This window comes from Arvicola amphibius, chromosome 1, assembly GCF_903992535.2.
Source record: "Arvicola amphibius chromosome 1, mArvAmp1.2, whole genome shotgun sequence".
NCBI lineage: Eukaryota > Metazoa > Chordata > Mammalia > Rodentia > Cricetidae > Arvicola > Arvicola amphibius.
The window spans coordinates 102,612,286-102,629,746 of record NC_052047.1 but is presented as its reverse complement, the minus strand read 5'-3'; the positions used below and the strand labels follow the sequence as shown (position 1 = coordinate 102,629,746).

General features: G+C 40.7%; 1 protein-coding gene across 1 annotated transcript in view; it reads right to left on the bottom strand.

The window, feature by feature from the left end:
• Window positions 1-16,469, bottom strand: part of Fam168a (family with sequence similarity 168 member A) — a 136,435-nt gene extending 119,966 nt beyond the window's left edge. The window contains exon 1 of the mRNA XM_038330899.1: window positions 16,194-16,469. The gene's annotated coding sequence lies outside the window, so the exon portion shown is untranslated. The remainder of the gene's footprint in view (window positions 1-16,193) is intronic.
• Window positions 16,470-17,461: the final 992 nt, after the last annotated feature.

Sequence of the window (17,461 nt, the reverse complement as noted above, 5' to 3'; positions counted from 1 at the left end):
GAGAGAGAGAGAGAGAGAGAGAGAATAGTTGTGAAACTAGCCAACAGCTGAAAAGTATGGTAGGACAAAAAAAAAAATTATAGGATTTGGAGTCAGAGTCCTGGAATTTAGGGACCAGATTTTACACTCAGGTTTTTTATAATTATACTTTTTCTTACCTACAAAATGGATAAAAAAAAATAGGTAGAAAATACATTTCAAGAGCCAGCAAGATGGCTCAGTAAGGCAAAGTGTCTACCATCTCCTTGATGACCTGAGTTTAATCTCTGCGATTTGCATGATGGAAAGAGAACAGACTCCTGCAAGTTGTTCTGACATCTAAATAAATTCTGTGACACATGGATTCACACAAACACACACAAAATAAATAATAATAATAAAAAGTTAAATATAAAATTAGTAAGCATGGTGGCATAGGTCTGTAAGCTCAACACTTGTAAGACAGAGGACTATAAATTGAAGACCAGCTTTAACTACACAGCAAGCACCTATTTCAGAAAATGGAGATTGGGGTATTGAAGGGAGGAAATACATTTCTTATATATCATCTATCATCTATCAGGTAAATTGCTTTTTCCTTCCTTCCTTCCTTCCTCCCTCCCTCCCTCCCTTTTTTTCTTGATAAGGTCTTTCTATGTAACCCTGACTAGCTGGTACTCACTATGTAGCACAAACTAGTCTCTAATTCAGGCCAGTACTCCTATCCCAAATGCTGAGATTACAAGTTTATGCTGTCACACCTATAATGGTCTGTCCTGTCCCTTTAAGAGACAAGCCATGCCCACTTCCTCCCCTGTCTGCTGAGGTAAGCTGATCTTCAGCTTACAACCTGAGTCCCTTCCATTCTCTCTCTCTCTCTCTCTCTCTCTCTCTCTCTCTCTCTCTCTCTCTCTCTCTCTCTCTCTCTCTCTCTCTCTCTCTCTCTTTCTCTCTCTCTCTCAGAGGTAGCTTCTGCCTTGCTTCCTTCTCCCCCCACCCCGCTCTTCTCCCCTTTCGCCATAACCCACTAAATAAATATCCAACTTCACTCTGCATGGTGTGCCCATCCGTCTATCTCCCCTTGTGGGATTGGCTCTTCAAGGTCTCTCACCCACCACACAGCTCCCTGCCTGCGACTCACTGCCCCTCGTGGTCCACTGCAGCCACTCAGGGAACTGCACCATCCCTGCCTGGGACAGGCTGTTCTTGGGACCTGCTGCCCACTGCCTGTGGCCACTTCGGGAACCTGCAGCATGGTCTCGGGACCTGCTGCCTGCTGCAGCCACTTGGGGACCTGCAGCATTTTATTTAAACTATAACAACACCCATATTCAAATAAATTGCTTCTTAGAAAAATATAATTATAGGGGTTAAGTATTTAGGCACTAAAGTCAGATTGTTGCATATACCTTCATTAACTGTAAAACTGAGCAAACTACTTTTTCTGAAACACAAGTTTCTAAAAAATGTGCATAATAAGAATTAAGACAAATATTTTATTTGGCACAATTCCTGGCAGACAGCACAGTGTTAGCCAGCATCCTTGACTTGTTGCTGAATACAATAAATACAAAGATGAGAAAGAAAAAAATTGACTCTGTTTGAAGAAACAAGTTAGTAAAATGGAAAATCTTTACTTTGGGGGAATGGTGGGTTTTGCTGTTGTTGTTGAGACAGGGTCTTATCTTACTCCGTAGCCCAGGTTTGCCCAGAGTTCAAATATATGGTCCACAACACCTTCAGATTCACAGTGACCCTTTAGTCACAACACCGAAATGCTGAAATCATAGGCATAAAGAAAAAATTCTTACAAAAGGAAGACTTATGCCGAGTCATGGTGGCACATACCTTTAGCCCCAGTATCGGGGAGGCAGAGGCAGGCAGATCTCTGTGAGTGTGAGGCCAGCCTGGTCTACAGAATGAGTTCCTAGACAGCTAGGGCTGTTACATAGAGAAACCCTGTCTCAAAAAGCAAACAAAAAAAGAGAGCAAAAGATAAGATACCAGTGTTGACTTCTGACCTCTGTACACACATGCAGAAGTACATACACACACCCCTTATAGACACACAAATTAAAACATTAAAAACAAAGCAAACAAACAGAAAACAGCATTCTACATGGTAGGTGTAGTGATCCTAACAGCCTAGCACTGAGAAAGCAAGATAGAGGCAGGAGGACAGGCAATTTAAGGCTACTCTACGCTCTATTGTAAAACTTTGCCTGAATAATAATAAAACAATAATGATGATGATGATGGGGTGATGAGATGGCTCAGCAAATAAAAAGCCTTTGTCAAGCAAGCCTGATAGTCACAGTGGAGGGGAAGATCCAACTACCGAAAAGTTGTCCTCTGACCTGCACACTGTACTTTATCAAGTACATGGCTGGACTCATACACACATCATATAATAATAATAATAATAATAATAATATATTTTAGATCTTAAAAATAAAAAAGAGCTCTGGGCTGTGGTGGCACACACCTTTTATCCCAATACTTGGGAGGCAGAAGCAGGTGGATTTCTGTGAGCTCAAGGCCAGCCTGGTTTACAAAGTGAGTTCCAGGACAGCCAGAGCTGTTACACAGAGAAACTGTAATGGTCTGTCGCATCCCTTTAAGAGACAAACCCCACCCACTCCTCCCCTCTTCTGGTGAGGCAAGAGATCATCCAGCTCTCTCTTTTTCCTTTCTCTCCCTAAGAGGTAGCTTCTCCTCTCCTCTCCCTCACTCCTCCCTTTCCTTCTCCCTCTGCCTCCCTCTCTGCTCTTCCCCCTTCTCCCCTTTCCCTTCCATAACCCACAAAATAAATGTCCACTTTCTCTTCATGGCGTGCCTATCCATCTCTGTCTCTGTCTCTCACCTGCCAGGGACCCACAGAGGCCTTGGGTGGTGGGACCAACTGGTTCCCACCGCTGCCCTAAACCACCCTCAGTGGCCCACTGCCGGCCCTAGGGAAACTGTGCTGTTTTATCATTACAGAAATCCTATACCGAAAAACCAAAATAAAATTAAAATGAAATAATAAAAAAGAACACGTACATAATTCTGGTGATAGATGTTAGGAATATTTCCTAACGTGAGCTCCCTGCCGACACAAAATTCCCAATCAAGCCAAATCAAAACAAGCCAAATTAAAAATATCCAGGTTTAATGGGAGTTCTGCACTCTTGGGTGGCCCCGAGGGGGAACATGACCACTGGGACGAAGGAAAAGGGAGACCATGTGTTCCTCTTTTGGGGGCTCATTTAAATACCCTGAGGGTGGGGTCAGGACCTGGCCTGCTGGGATTTGGGTCCAGACCAGGCCTGGGGACTGGTATAGATGCAAAGGGCTGTGGCCTAGGCTCCCAACTTGACAATAGGTACTAGTTCATTACTGATCCAACTGCTGTATTATCTAAGAGATGATTAGAAACTTGAATGTATTTTCTTGAATGTATGCCTTATACTTTAACTGAAAATCTAGCATGAATGTTCAAATTGGTAAATAGCCTGTCACTAATTAGCTGGAATATTCTAATTTAGTTACTTCTCTGAATTAAATTCCTCTTCTCTTTCTCAAGGTTTTTACATAGGTAAAATGGAAACAATACCTACTACCTCTCTCAGGATTCTCATTAAAATTGAAATGGAAACAATACCTACTACCTCTCTCAGGATTCTCATTAAAATTTAGAGATAATATGTAAACCACCTAGGACAATGTCTAGCTAGTGGTAGCTTTAATCATCTCTTGCCCTCTGGATTTTCTCAGTCAAAATACACAGCTGAAAATTTAAAGCACAAACACACGATACTCTAAATACAACAGACTGTTTGGTATTATGGAAATAGATATTTAGGTGATTTAAATTTTTAATATCTATCAGATATTCTGGCTTGAGGGGAGGTGGTAATTCCTATAATCAAAATCAACCTGCCTTGAATCCCTGAGCAAAACCTCATCCCTCTTTAGGAGATCCCAGCTACCTAGTAACCACCTGCCAGTCCCAAACTAAAGAAAATTGGCTCTGATATGGGCTAATTACTCAAGCAGCCTGAACAATCTGGAATAAAGGGAATTGTCAGCTAGAATGTTAGTGAAATTATCCACAACAGGAGACCAGAGAATCCAAATACCATCAGGCAGTTATTTCCATGAGAATAAAATCACAAATTATGAGCCCTGCAAATTATACCATTATTAAAACAAACACCCCATTGAGGCTGCAGCTATCAGATAAATGGCTTTGTTGTCCCTATTGTTTCACCCACTGCCACAAAGAGTTGCAAACCGAATGAGCTGTTACCAGAGCAGTCATTTCTAGGAAATTACAATGCAGACCCCCATCTTAAAGCTGCTTTGTGCTGGGGTGTACACACTCTAGAGGGAAAGGGGAAATGAAGAATCAATTACTCCTCACCTGCCACCAAACTTAAAAATCCAAGACTAGATATGCAAAACTCACCAGTTTTCCCGCTTTGTTTTCTCTCTCAACAAGCAGTTCCTGAGCTTGCCCAGAAAGAAGAATCTAATTGAGTAAATCATTCTATTCACTAGGAAACCTTTACAATCCTCCAACCCAAATAAACACAGAAGAGACAAGAAAATGGCCCCTGGTTTCCTTGGCTCCCGACAAAATACCTCAAGCTAGAGCAGTGAGAACTAATGAGAAAATACAAAAGCATGGCAGAGGCCTTCCCATTATTAATAAAGAAAGACAAATCCTTTTATACTGTTAGCATCACATACCTCAAACTGTATCTTCAGACTTAAATAAATGACCTGAGACATACTACGGAACAACTATTCTGTGCTTTTTACATCATGGGAAAGGCAAGGCAAATGTAATTCACTGAATGCACAAATATACCAATTTTGAAAATGGAAGGAATGAAACTAGCACCTGCTATATGCCAACTACTGCACACAGCATTCCTGGTTCTCACAACCCTGAGACAGAACGTGTACATCTTACTGGCAGGTTAAGAATTTAGGACTCAAGAGAAATAAAGTTATTTGCCCAAAGTCACAGAGCTTCTAAAACTAAGATCTGAGTTAAAGGTTCTCTGATCTTAAAATTATAAACATTCTCCTGAGTTTTTGCTTTTTTATCCTACCTCTTAGTGGTACCTAATAAAGTACTTTTTAAAACATAATTCTGAGCTACCAAACCTAAATTCTACCTGAATCTTTCATGAAGTCCTAGCACTATAAAGCAGTCATGAAAGATGTAGAACTAGTAAACGTAAAGTTCACTTTCTAAAACAAATTTACAGAGTGAGTGATGGTCATAGATTTTACCATTTACTCCGGGCAGAATGGAAACTACACAGAACTCCTGGACTACAAGCTCACTGCTTATGCAACTTCATCATAATGCCATAATGCCATAAAGACTTAAATATCTGATTGGAGTTCCTTGCTTATTTATGAAGAACATCTGTTCTGAATTAATAGCATGCAGAACACTGGGCATGGAGGGGGCACCAGAAAATCCCACAGGGTCTCAAGCTATCTAAATCTAAACTTTCCTGTTTCAAAAGCATTAGAAGTTGGTTCAAAGGACAACATGAGCTTGAGACAGAATCCTAAATGCTTATGAACAACAAATATTTTTCTAAACAATAGCATTTTGGAATACAATTTCATATAAACATAATGTTAATTATAAAATGTTACTTGGTAAAAGAATAAAGTGAAGGGTTTTTTTTAATATCACATAAACTTGAAAATGAATTCTACACTTAATTCCTATTGGAAGGGTTAGTAAGGTTTCTAAATGTGTCCAGTTCCTCAAAGTCAAAGTGAGCAAAATAAATGTCTATAATCATAACTCTCAAAAGACAGGAACAGCATATCTCTATGGGTTTGAGGCCAGCTTAGACTATAAAGCGTCAACCTTTAAAAAAAAAATCAAAGTGAAAGTGATAATAAACAGGCTATCAGTTTTAGTTCTGGCTGCGTATGTAACTGGTACTATTAACATTTATTTCTTACAAGTTCGGAAGCTGGAAAGTCCAAAAACAAGGTGCCAGGAGATGAAATGTCTAGTGAGAACTTGCTTCCTGTCTTCCAGATGGCACTCATCTCATTGCATCCTCACAGTGGAGAACAGAGAGAGTGGCATGTTCCTAGTATGTCATCTTATAAAGACACTAACCCCATCATGAGCATTCTACAACCAAGATCTAATCATGCACCAAATTCCATCACATTGGGGATTAGAGCTTCGGTATGTGAGTTTGAAGGAAACACTAACAGTTAATGGAACTATGATTTACAGAAAATCATGTCCTGTACCAAGCACTACTTTATTTCATTTACAGTCTTCACAATAGCTACATATCACTATATCCTCATCTAATAAACAGAAAAAGTTACAAAAAATTAAATCGTTTTGAATATCACACATCAAGAAAATCCAACAAAAGGAATTTAAACTCATTTGCAAAATTATAATGATGAATAAACTTAAATGACATAAAAATACTATCAGTGTCAGTATCAAATGATCATTTTTATTCCCCTGACCCTCCCGCCCCATGTGAGAATCAAACATAGGTCCTAGTGGTCTATCCCTGAGATACTACAATCCACATGTGATAGGGTATCACTCTGCAGCCCTGACTAGCTCAAACTCATTGTCAATCTTCTTGTCTCAGCTTTCAAAGTACTGGGAGTATAGACATGAAGCTCCATTCCTAGTAACCTCAATTATTTAAACCAAGCTTCTCTAAAGAAATCTAATGTAACAAAAGGAAAAGTTGCTATTCAATAATTTTTTAAAATTTTATTTAGTTACAGACAGTTGTGAGCTGCCATGTGGGTGCTAGGAATTGAACCCGGGTCCTCTGGAAGAGCACTCAGTGCTCTTAACTGTTGAGCCATCTCTCTAGCGCTCAATAAATTAAATTTTTAACTAGTTAAGATTAATAGTATGTACTTTATCTTATTCACCCCTAGTTCCTAGAACTCTTATGGAATTCAGGGATGTAAAATGCTCAGTGGTGGTAGGAACAAGAGCTGTATGACTTGTATGCAGGTGGACTCAGAACCCCACTCCTGACGTCTAATGAACTGAAGACTCACAGCTGTACAAGAGTTCTATAGGCCTTCTCTAGAGCTGTCTTCATTGATTGAGAAGCTACTGGCTCTGTTCCTCAACCTTCCTAATGCTGCAACTCTTTAATACAGTTTCTCATGTTGTGGTGACCTCAACCATAAAATTATTTGTGTTGTTACTGCATAACTGTAATTTTGCTACTATTATGAATCATTCTGAAATATAGAATATCTAATACACAACCCCCAAAGGTGTCGCAATCCAGAGGTAAAGAACTGCTACTTCATAAGAAACAAGCCTGGGCGGGGCAGTGGTGGCACACACCTTTAATCCTAGCACGTGAGGGGCAGAGGCAGGTAGATCTCAGTGAGTTTGAGGCCAGCCTGGTCTACAGAGTTCTAGGACAGCTAGGACTGTTACACAGAGAAACCCTGTCTTGAAACCCACCTCCCCCCTAAAAAAGGAAGAAAGAAATTAGCCTGGAAATACACTAAATAAAAGCAAGTCAGTTTAGATTAAATTGAGGAAATGAAACCAACTGTAAAAACACACACAAAACAAAAACAAACACCAGAACTATTAGTTTCACTATTTTGTTTCTGATGAAGCCACAAAGATTATTAATTTGCTAAATCTCAAATGTCAATCCTTAACTACGTATCTTTTTTCATTCGGTAAATGAAAAAAGACACAAATATAAAGTGGTTTTGCTATGTAACAAAGTACAAGAAATGACTCAAAAGCTCTAAAACATCCTTGCCATAAGGTTGAAAGTTGAACTAGTTCTTTTTTTCATAAAACTCCATTTTCAATGGAACAAACAACTGGCAGGATGTAGCACAAATTCTAATTGGTCTTAATAATAAAAACCCAGAGCCAGGAATCAGTGTAAACGCTAAAATATCAGAGAGACAAAGGAGCAAGCCACAGCCAACTCTTACCTTGCTAACTCCTCCCACCTTATATTCTGCCCAGCCATATTATTTCCTGTCTGTCTGTACAGACCTCCGGACCTCTATGGTTAACTAGTGGCTAGCTCCGCCCTCTGATCTTCAGGCAAGCTTTATTTGTTAGAGCAAAAACAAAATAACACCACAGCAGGCAAACCATAATCATTCAGACTTAGATGTTTGGCAGACATTTTTTTTTCAAAAATGAACAATGTAAGACTGTTACTCAAGAAAACAGCAGTTAGTATTTGTTGTCCATTATAAATCTGTAACTTTCAAAAGAAAATAAGACAAGATGTGTTGCTGGTGATAGCAGCACACGCTTTTACTCCTAGGACTTGGGGAAACAGAGGCAGGCAGGTAGGTCTCTGTGAATTTGAGGCCAGCCTGGTCTTCAGAACCACGGAGAAATCCTGTCTCGCAAAACCAAAACCAAACAAAAAGAAAAAAAGAAAAAAGAAAAGAAAAAAGATTTGTCTGAGGGAATCAGTAGTAATATTACTAATGCAATTTTTTTTTTACATTATATAGGAGAAAACACTGACGTTTTTAGAAGATCACACAGAGCCACAGAAGATCACTCAGTTACACAGAGTTGTGTAACTCCCTCTTTAATAGATGCTGAAGCCCAATAAGATGGCAGTTACATTGGAAATTGGAGCCTTTGGGGACATTAGGTTTAGATTATTCTTTTAAATTTATTTAACGTTTATTTTTTTATGTGCATTGGTGTGACGGTGTCAGATCCCCTGGAACTGGATTTTTCAGACAGTTGTGAGCTGTCATGTGGGTGCTGCGAATTGAACCTGGGTCCTCTGGAAAGTGCTCTTAACCGATGAGCTAACTCTCAGCCCCCAGTTTAGATTATTTATAATGAGATTTAGATGACATTTAGTTTACACTAATGATGAAATTAGCACTCTTGTTAAAAAGAGACACCAGAGAAAAGGTCATGCCTATAATCCCAGCACCTGAGAGGCAGAAGCAGGAGGATCAGCAAGTTTGAAGACAAACTAGATCGCATGAATCCCTGCCTCAATCAATCAATCAATAAAAAATAAATGAGCAAATAAAAAAGAGACGTACAAGATGGATTAGCAGGTAAAGGTGCTTGCTATCAAGTCTGACAACCTGAGTTTGACTCTGGGAATAAACGTTAGGAGAAAAACACCTCGCCAAAATTATACTCTGACCTTCACAATGAGTTCAGCACACACACACACACACACACACACACACACACACACACACACACACTTTAAAAAAAAAGGACAGACTGGATAGATAATGATGGTTTTTGCCTTAATCCTAGCAATCAAGAAACAGAGGCAGATGGATTTCTGTGAGTTCTAAGCCAGGCAAGCTGGAACAAAATCAAGTACTGGAAAGAAAAGAAAGGAAAGAAAGAAAGGAAGGAAAGAAGGAAGGAAGGAAGGAAGGAAGGAAGGAAGGAAGGAAGGAAGGAAAAAAAGAAGAAAAAAGATACAAGAAAACTTTACTATGTTTTCATGAAAGCAATCATACCACCTCTTATGTGATCACACAGCCGGAAGTAGTCATCTACTAGCTAAGGAAACCCTCATCAAATACTAACATGAGCCAGGCGGTGGTGACACACACCTTTAGTCCCAGTACTCAGGAGGCAGAGACAAGTGATCTCTGTAGTTCGAGGCCAGACTGGTCTACAGAGTTCTAAGACAGTCAGAGTGCTACTACACAGAGAAACCCTGTCTTGAAAAACCAAAACATAAAAAATTTAAAAAGGAAGGAAGGAAAGGAAGGAAAGAAAAAAAGAGAGAGAAACTACAGTTGTTTCTTTTACAGTTTTTGTACGGTATCAAAATATTTACAACTATCTAATAAATAGATTAAAAAGTATTTCTGGGGCTGTTTGCTCACTTGCTTGCCTGTTTTCAATACAGGGTCTTCTGTGTAGTTCAAACTAAACCTTTCAAGTACTGGGGTTACAGCACTCCCTCCTTTCCTAACCCACATACCTATGGGGGGCTGAATTTTCTTTATATACTCCACAAAAAGTAAGCCATGGCAATTGATTGAATTCAGAAGCATACAAGAATCCAGGCAAATATTTAAAAGATTAGAAAAAAATGTGTTTTTTACTTCTTAAACAGGCTCCAACTTGCTATGAAACCAAGGACAAACTTGAACTCATCTTTCTGCCTCTACTTCCCAAATCCTGGAATTACAGGTGTGTGCCTGATATCAAGCACAACCTCTTTTCAATTTATGATTTTACATAAATATCACTGCTATAGTTTAAGTATTTGTGTCCTTCAAAATTCCTGATGAGACTTAACCCCTTTTTTATATATATTAAGAGGCAGGGATTCTGGGAGAGTGATGAAGTCATGAGGTTCCACTCTTGTGAATGGGCTTCTAACAGTATAAAAGGAGCCTCCTACACCTAATTCTTTTGGCTCCTCAACCCAAGGAAGACACAGCTTTGGTCCCTTCCAGAGGACTCAACAACAAAGAATCATCTTAAAAACAAAGAGTCCTTTGCAGATGCCAAATCTGCTGGCAACATGATCTTAGACTTCCTACCCTCAAGAATTCTAAAAAATAGCCGAGTGGTAGTAGTGCACAGCTTTAATCCCAGCACTTGGGAGGCAGAGGCAGGTGGATCTCTGTGAGTTCAAGGCCAGCCTGCTCTACAAAGCGAGTTCCAGGACAGGCTCCAAAGCTACAAAGAAACCCTGTCTCAAAAAGCAAAACAAAATAAAACAAAACAAGAATTAAATTTCCTAAAGTCAGGACATGCACTAGATGTTCTCTGGGTACAAAGTAGGGCACTTTGTTGTTATGACAACCTTAACTATTCTCAAAGATTTCTTAAGGAATATCATTTAATCGAAAATGATGAGCAAAAGCAAAAAAAAAAAAAAAAAATGATGTTGTAAGCTGTTATACAGAGAAACCCTTTCTTGAAAATCCAAATAATGATGATGATGATGATGATGGTCCCCCTGCTAAACAGAAAACCTAGAAGATCAAACAATAATTTTTCAGGGGGGGGCAGGGATTCGAGACAGGGTTTCTCTGGAGCTTACTCTATAGACCAAGATGGCCTCGAACTCACAGAGATCCATCTGTCTCTGTCTCCCGAGTGCTGGGATTAAAGGCATCCACTATCACTGCTCAGCATAATAAGACAAAAATTTTAAAAAGATCAACAGTAGGGCTGGAGAGATGGCTCAGAGGTTAAGAGTACTGCCTGCTCTTCCAGAGGTTCTGAGTTCAATTCCCAGCAACCACATGGTGGCTCACAACCTTCTGTAATGATATCTGGTTACCTCTTCTGGCCTGAAGGGATACATGTAGGAAGAACCCCTTTATACATAATTAATAAATAAGTTTTTAAAATTAAAAAAAAGATCAACAATAAAAGTTTGGTCTGGATATAAAGCTTATCAGAGTGCTTGCCCTGCATATATATGAGACACCCTGGGTTCAGCAACAACAACAGCAACAACAAAAAAATTAAGTTTTTGAGCTGGATATGGTGATACATGTATACAATCTCAACAGTTAAAAGATAGAAAATACTCAAGTAACAAAAGGGCAGTCTCGAGAAACAATTCAAAATTAAAATAAAAACATCAGTAACGGGCTAGAGAGATGCCTCAGCCGTTAAGAGCACTTGACTTGTTCTCCAAAGGTCCTGAGTTCAATTCTCAGCAACCACATGGTGGCTCAGAACCATTCATAATGAAATCTGGTATCCCCTTCTGGCCTGCAAGTGTACATGCAGACAGAAGACTGTGTACATTATAAATGAATAAATCTATCAGTAACAATAATAGCTACTATAGTAAATGGAAACTATATGTCTATATACTTTGTCCTTATTTATGTATCAACCCAACAACGAGTATTAATACCCTCTTCAATGTGTACAAATAGTCCTCACTCTGTTACTTTCTGTAATTATTACAAAAAACAAAGAGAAGTAGCTATATTTGTCTGAATAATGGCAAACAAACAACATATATCTGCCACTTCAAAAAATCCTTAATTCTTTCCTTTTTAGCTATTAATAACACTTAATGTGGCATTGGGCCCCAAAAATTCACTAGGAAGAAATCCCGTAGTCCTTTTTCTTTCTTTTTCCTTTCTTTTGGTTTTTCGAGACAGGGTTTCTCTGTGTAACAGTCTTGACTGTCCTGGAACTCTCTTTGTAGACCAGGCTGGCCTCGAACTCACTGAGATCTGCCTGCCTCTGCCTCCCGAGTGCTGGGATTAAAGGTGTGTGCCACCATGCCTGGCTCAACTTACTATTCTAAACTGTGGATTTGTGTTAAATACACCTTTATGTATCACATATGAGCCATTTCATAATTTAAAAATTCCCAGGTTGGGGAATCAGAATTCTAGAAAATATAACTCATACTCTGTCACTTATTGCCCTTAAACAAAGCATTTTATTACTTTTAACAGCATAGCTGCTATTTGCTAGATTATGAAGCTAACCGCTCTTTTTTTATATTTTATGAATTGCTTAAAGTAACTAAACTATAAACATACAAACTGTAGATGAATTATGATTTCAAAATAATATAACTTATTTATAACTAATAACTTCTTTATAAACAAAAGAATGTCATAACACTAAGAAGTAAGTCAGTGGCAGGTGAACCATTCACCATTCTAGCTTCTGCCCATCTCTCCAAGATAACGAAAACTAATATTGTTTTAACATGCACTACATAACACATTGTGTTAAATGCTTTATTAACTTATTCTATTTAACCCACAAAACAAACTTAATGAGGCTAATTTTATTTCCTCACTTTACAGATACTCTCGTTGTGCCCAAGGTCACATCTAGTAGCAGTGAGCTTCAGAATCCACACGTCAGCCACCACATTCATTCTGCCTCACTTCTAAAATGAAAACAGTCTGTCCTTCCCATGACACCGAAAGCTCCCTGAAAACTGCTCTTAGCTCATCTCCATCTCCCCTCGCACTGAGCAGGCATTAAATAAATAGTGGACATAATTTTATATACAACAAGGTATTTAATAAATAAATAAATAAATAGTGGACATACATTTTATATACACACAAGGTGTTTAAGACATGAACTCGTTTGTCTCCTTTGACAGCCTCTATGAAGTATGAATGCTTTGTTTTGCCATTTTACCACAGTTAAACACACAATTCAAGATTTTCAATGTATTCACAGTGTTGTGCAATAATTACCACTAAGTATAAAAAGGGTTTTATGACTTTACTAAAATCAGTCCCCTTTCAAACACTGAAATCAAAACTGGGATTTGAAGTCAAAACTCTTGACTCCTAAATTCATGGGCTCTTCACTTTCCCCAGGCTTCTGTCTACCAATCCTCCACCTGTTCTCTACTTTTCCCCATTGTCTCTTCACTACTGCACAGTTAACCATGACTATAGGAAAAATATATTCACCAACACAATTCTCCCAGGTGACTGCTTTTCATTTTGAGCTTTCAAAAACTAGGGCTTTAACATGAACAGCCAGTGCATCAGCAAATTCACAAAAGCAATGTCTGGACCCCAGAACAAAATTATGAGGAGAAATGCCCTCACTGGTTAGATTACATTCTTATTGCTTAAGCTAGGGTTTTTTATTGTTGTTGTTGTTGTTTTGTTGTTGTTATAGGATACAGAAAGCATCCAAAAAACAAAAACAAGAACAAATAAACAACAAAAAACCCCACAATTCCAATTCCAAGGATGTCTACCCCTCCATCACTCCACCCATGAGGGGAGGCAAATTTTGACTCCATATGGGCATTTTATGTGTTCAATTATGAAATCCAAGGAAAACGGTTTGTTTTGTAGCTAAAAAATTTTTTAACAACAAAAAATTCATATTGGTATCAATTTTATCTTCTTTTCATTTCTCCTCATTTTTCTCTAATCAACAACCACTTCAAGTTTAACATATCATAGTTAATACAAATAAATCCAGAAAGCTGTGTCCCTAAAGATGTCCCCTCTCTTTATACTCCTCTACCTTCCATCATCAACAAGAAAAAACTTACTCAAGCTTTAAATCAAATTTCTGATTAAATAGATGGAGTCATTGTTTTTGTAGTTACTGCAACGTGCCTACATCAACATCATCCCCTTAAAAATAAAATATGGCTGTATATACTTCATTTATCCACACCTGACAGAATTCTGATTAGTTGAATTCCTTTAGAAGAAAATTCAATCTATAGAAACAATCCAATTATTTTAACTCTTATCAAGTAATGTCAAAAGATAATCAAATGAACAACTCTGTCAGTACCAAATGAATATTTATTACATTTCTCTATTTCCTGTCTTCTCTGTGTTTACATAAAATGGTAATGCCAAGATTCATCTCAGGATTATTAGTCTGCAATACAATGATGGGCCTAATTGCCTTGCAAACAAGGACACCAATAAATGGAGTTGTCAAGCAATCAATTTTATTGGGGGGAAGAGGGGCTTGCTAACTTCTTTCTACATACATGCACCTTGTCTGCCTAGAAAATAAATTCAGTTTTCCTATCTTTCAATATAATTAATCAGTTCTCAAGCAAGAATGCACCCTTAACAACCTCAAGTTCATCAAAGTCCATTTAAATGACAAATTCCAGAACTAGCTTTCAGTGTACCGGGGAGGGGGAGAAAGGAGAGGGCAGACACAATTTCACCTTCTCCCACCTTTACTTTGAGAGTAGGTTCCCCCAACCCCCAAGTTTCTCTTTATGACATAGGAATGGCAAGACAATCCCCTTCCATTAATTCTACCTTAAATGAAGGTTCTCTCAAAACTTTACCCTTGGGCTGTTATTTCCAGACAATACCAACATAGACCAAACAAAAAGGTCAAACTGACAGCATAAGATCCCCCCAGGAGACTCTTTAATATAACTTCTCTGTCCGTTTTGGAAGACCTTCTAATGACCTTATTATTATTGTCTCTCACTAAAGCAACCATGTTCTTTAACATGTTAAGTGTTCTAGGCCCTAAACCTCTGGTGTGTCTTAGAGGACATCCTTTCCTACATAAGCCAGTCCATTCCTTCCCAGCACTGCTCACTGGCCCTCTGCATTCTCTCTGTCCCTACCCTTCCCAAAATACTGGCTCTCCCACGTCTTAAATTCACCCTCTACCACCACACAGGTAACCAGCTCATCAGACATTTCCTGCAAAACTGGCAGAGACATTCTCTTTAAGACACCATCCCCTAAGCTTGCTCACCCCCTGCCACTATTCTTTCAGTAGGTAGGTCCAGCTGAGTAAGTAGTCTTACATACCCTCTGCCTCCAACTCATGCCCAGGGGAGCCACCTTGTTCCCTCCAGTGACTCTAAACTCACCCTAAATCCTTTTCCACTGTGCGTTCATCCCCAATTTCAATCCCTGCCTTCCTGTTTGGGGCCCAACGTACAATTTACTCCCTCCCGTCAGTTTACCACCCATCTCCTGTAGTTGGAAGTCTCGCCCCTCCCAGCCCATATTCCAACCTCCAGCAGCCGACCCCCAGAAAACCCCAAATTCTACCGCTTCTGTTCTCTCCAAATTCAAGCTATTTCCTTAAGTATCCACAAATTCTACCATCCCCAGAAGCCCACTTCAAGCTTAAGTCTCAACCCATGGCAAACCCCTCATCCCCAGCTCCTACCATCTCCATCAGTCTTTCCCCCGTCTACCCCAAATCCCACCCTCCAAAATTAGCACTCCGCGGAGTCCTAGCCAACATTATTATATCCCACTCCGCATTGAAAAGATCTCCTTAGCCCCCACCCCAGCTCTGACCCCAAGCTGTCAACTGCTTCAGGCCAACCCCAAATCATCACCTTCATTCAGTCCCCTCCCCCATTAAGAGACACCCCCCCCACACACAAGTCTCACCTTCCACCTAGCCCAAAAGACAATCCCAAATTCCACCTCGATATCCCACACACACCATGCTCCCGTCCCAGGTCTGGTAATTCCTTCTCCATGTAAAGTCGCCCCCCCTCCCCCGCTACCCTCCCTTGACCTGCTGGTGTCCCACCCTCACCCAACCCCCAGCCCGCGCTCGGACAAGTCTACCCCACCAGCCCGCCGTTCCATCGCTACTTCAGTCCCCTCCCCCCAAGGCCGGCGTGGGAGCCCCACGGCCCCCACCCTCATTCTCGCCGGCGCCACCAGCCCAAGCTCCATAGGAGCGGGCCGGGGTCCGGGGGTCTCCTCACCAGCGAGCTGCTACAAGCGAAAACCGCGGCGGCGGCGGCAGTTGAGGCGGCGGTGCCCTTGTCTTCTCCGGAGGCTACAGCGGCGACGCTCTCGTTCCCTCGTCCGTGTCCAGTAGGGTGGTGGATGGCGCGCAGGGACGGGAGCCTCCTCCTCCTTCTCCTCAGCTACTCGGCTCTGAATCCGCTGCAGTAGCCGCGGAGAAACCCGACGATGGGGGAAGGGGACGCTTGGCTGCAGGCAAAAGAGGAGGAGGTTGAGGGATGGGGCGGGGGACCGCTGAGAAGGGCGGGGGAGGAGGAGCCTGCACGCCGTCCCAACACGTCCCACAGCCTCAGAGCTCCTGGACTATAACTACCGGCATGCTCTGCCACGGCCCTGCGCGGCCTGCATCTTCCAACCGCGCGGCGGTACTGGGGCAGCACCCCTTTGGGTCAATGGAATGAAGCCGACGGTCCACGGGAGACTTTTGTAACCCTGTCTCGAAAAAAAACAAAAAAAACAAAAACAAAACAAAGAACGCTTGAGAGGGAAGTCGGATATTTCTGCAGCCTCATCTCCATGAAGCAAAACATTCTGCGTCTCCAACCTACACAAGCACTCGCTTCCGCCTGAGGGACTACACCTCCCAGCATGCCTCACACAGCTGCCCTTCTTCTCTTTCCGAACCCCTCTCAGACCCGGCACTACAGTTCCCAGGAGTGTAGTCCTTGCGAAATACTGGGACATGTAGTTCTCAGTCCTTCCTCCATGTTAAGAAATAAGTGAAAGAGAGGAAAGGGGGAAGGACTATTACTAGCTTGGACCTAGATGGCCTACATCATCTATAATTCTGCACTCTCCTCGCCATCCCCGTTGTCACTGTCTCTCCAGAACTAACTCAGCAGCCGCCTCACTGGCTTCTCTGCAAATTAGACGACAATTCTGCAACTTAAATTCCCATGTAAAAAGGACATTTGTTTACATTTACATTGCTTATAGGTATTTAATTTGCAAAAATGATCGAAAATTTTAGAAAAGAATGACTAAGGTTATGGAGAGGTTGTTGAATAGGAGGTGGGAAAGATGTAGGTATCCATCAGTGTAGTGTGAAGCGGCGGGGCTGCGTCCCACCACCCGGCCACCGGCTAGCTTTACACCCAAAATAATTACACGGAAACTGTATTCATTTAAACACTGCCTGGCCCATAGTTTCAGCCTCTTATTGGTTAATTCTCACATCTTCCTTTAACCCATATTTAGTAATCTGGGTAGCACCACGAGGTGTGGC